Here is a 3,057-nt window from a genome sequence, read left to right as displayed (position 1 = left end):
TTTATCTTGTCTCAATCAAAGGGGGTTTGTCGAAAGCCTGGTTAGGGTTCCCAGTTTTGTTTGGACATATTCCTGGAGGTTTTATCACATGACACAATCTTTAATAGAAGATTAATCTTTAATTACTGGAGACTCCAAGAAGTTCAGGACAAGCACACAAGTGAATTTAGCCAGTAATCTTCAAAATCTAATGAGGAGGAATAATGAAAGGATAAAATTGTTACTTATGTGCCTAATATATGAGGTCCAAGAAATTATCAATATTATAATTAAATAATATTTTTCTGATATTGCTGTTTTGCTAGGTCTAGCTCCAGAAATATATATTAATATTCTAGATACTGGTGCTTGTTCAAAATCTTTTTACCATTTTACCAATGTCATGTCTCCACTTCCGTCTTATGAGACCTGGGATGAGTTCTTCACAGCTTTCATGACTGGAAAAAGTACTGTTCCTTTTTCTACCTATGCCAGTTTTGTGTCCAGTTCTGGGCGCCAAATTTCAGGAAAGATGTGGACAAATTGGAGAAAGTCCAGAGGAGAAAAACAAAAATAATTAAAAGTCTAGAAAACATGACTTTTGAGGGAAGATTGAAAAAACTGGGTTTGTTTAGTCTGGAGAAGAGAAGACTGAGGGAGGACATGATAGCAGTTTTCAAGTACACAAAGGGTTGTTACAAGGAGGAGGGAGAATAATTGTTCTCATTAACCTCCGAAGATAGGACAAGAAGCAATGGGCTTAAATTGAAGCAATGGAGGTTTATACTGGACATTAGGAAAAACTCCTCCCATGTAGTTAATCATTGGAATAAATAGCCTCGGGAGGTTATGGAATCTCTTTCATTGGAGGGTTTTAAGAGCAGCTTAGACAAACACCTGTCGGGGATGGTCTAGATAATACTTAGTCCTGCCATGAGTGCAGGGGACTGGACTAGAAGACCTCTCGAGGTCCCTTCCAGTTCCATGATTCTATGATTCTTGTCCCTTCTCTTGGGAGGGCATACTACACTGATGCTGCTGCTGTGAATACCAGTCTCACAGTCATCTGCTAAGGGGAATTCAGACAAGTAATTCCCCTTTATTTGCTCAATGCTGCCTCACAAAACTGTACTGCATTAAGTCCTAGTAATTACTTTATTTCCTTAAATGAGATGCATTTTCCTTTTTATGTGCTATACTGTATTAGTCAGTGAAGCTTAATGAGATGGACTCTATTATAGCAGTTTTATACTGGAGTAATTCCACTGACATCAGTAGAATTACACTGAAGTAACTCTTGCTTTTGTTATTGCTGTAGCTATAATGCAATTAAAACTATAGTCTAGCAATGGCTTAGACGCTATTTCACAGATTCTGTTGGTCTCTGAGACATAGAACTTGGCTTGAGGCTTCGGGGTAGTCCATCCCGATGCTTAGGGTCGCTAGTGGGATAATAGCTTTCAGAAAAAGGTGTTTGAAGTGTGCCGAATATATAAGGCACTAACTGGATATGGTAACAATTGCAATAATTGAGTGAACAGGGAAACTGAAATACCCTTGGCTTTCCGTGCAGTAGGCAGGGAAAAGCTGATTGACAGGGGAGGGTAAGGACACTGGTGCTCTTGTGGCCCATGTAGTACTTATTATATGTATAAAGAGAAGACTTTAATCTCCATGGCTTAAATTCAGCATCTTTCCTAAGCACTAACATTCAACAGAAAAATTGTTAACAAGAATAAAATTCCAGGCATGCTGACCTGACATCAAGATAAGGCAGTTGTTCAAATACTGGAGCCAAGAACACCAAGTGCAAAGAGATGATACAGAGGGTCAGAGAGAAATTATAAAAATGGCCAGAGTATAGCGAAATAGCGATCAACTTGAATAAATGCCTATTGTTTCCCTAGGGAAAAGTAATCTCAAACACATATATTCAGTGGGAGTATATAGGAAGCAGCAATGCTGAAAGGGATGAAAGTGGACAGCAAACTACATTTCAGTTTGTAATACTATATGGCTGCTGTGAAATGGTCAGTACAAATTTAGGGTGCAAAGGGAAAATCCTAATGAAACAAAGAGGTGATATTTCCCCTCTATGTGGCTCTACTTGCCTGTGCCTGAAATATTATAAAATAACAACAGTAGTTTATAGATCTACTAGACAAAGGGCAAGGCAGTGAATAATCAAGCCTGATGTATTTTGTTCAGTTCAGCAAAGCTAACAAGCTGACATGTGCCCTTTAGCTCTGGGCAGTCATTTTTTAAAATACTGGACTATGAACTCTATTCCTCTATTATTCCTGCAGCCAGAAACTCATCATTAATGAAAAGCTAGCTATTGCTTCAGGTCTATTGGCTAGGGTGCTAACCTGGGAGTCAGCTGACCTGTGTCTACTGGCAGCTCAGCCACTGGCCTACTCTGTGAATTTTGGCAAGTTACTTCTTCTCTCCAAGCCTCTGTTTTATCATCCATCCTTTGTTTGTCTTGTCTATTTACATTGTAAGCTCTTCAGGGCAGGAACTGAACTGTCTCTTCCTTTGTTTATACAGCACCTAGCAATGCAGGGACTTGATTTTGGTTGGGGCCTTCCGGCACTAGTATAATATAAATAATAAATATTAATACTATTTAGAAAATGTAGTTCTTCCTTTATTTTTAAATAATGTAAAACACTTTATTCAAAGACAAGCTTTCTTTTATTATTCACAGATAAAAACAAACAAACTTTGTTAAATTGAAGTTAGGGTTGCAAAGTGGAACAGAACTCAGTCAAACTGCAGTATAACAACACTGCAGTTTAAAATTTCCAAGATTTTTGAAAATAGGAGCCTAAAGTTAGGTTCTTAAGTCCAAATTTAGGCATTGGAAATTAGGCCTGATATTCGAAATTCTGAGTACCTAGATACTCTTCCCTTGACTCTAATGAGAAATGCTTGGTGTTGAGGGGGACAGTTTGGGATATGGCTATAACAAATTGTGAAGTGTGTTGTTGGCCAGTGTTGAAATATTGACACTATAGCAACATTGGTTCAAACTTGCCTGTTATGTTGCATTTCAAACAGCTACCCTTACACCGA

This window comes from Malaclemys terrapin, chromosome 3 (assembly GCF_027887155.1).
Source record: "Malaclemys terrapin pileata isolate rMalTer1 chromosome 3, rMalTer1.hap1, whole genome shotgun sequence".
NCBI classification, from domain to species: Eukaryota; Metazoa; Chordata; order Testudines; family Emydidae; genus Malaclemys; species Malaclemys terrapin.
Note: the sequence above shows the minus strand (reverse complement) of the source record.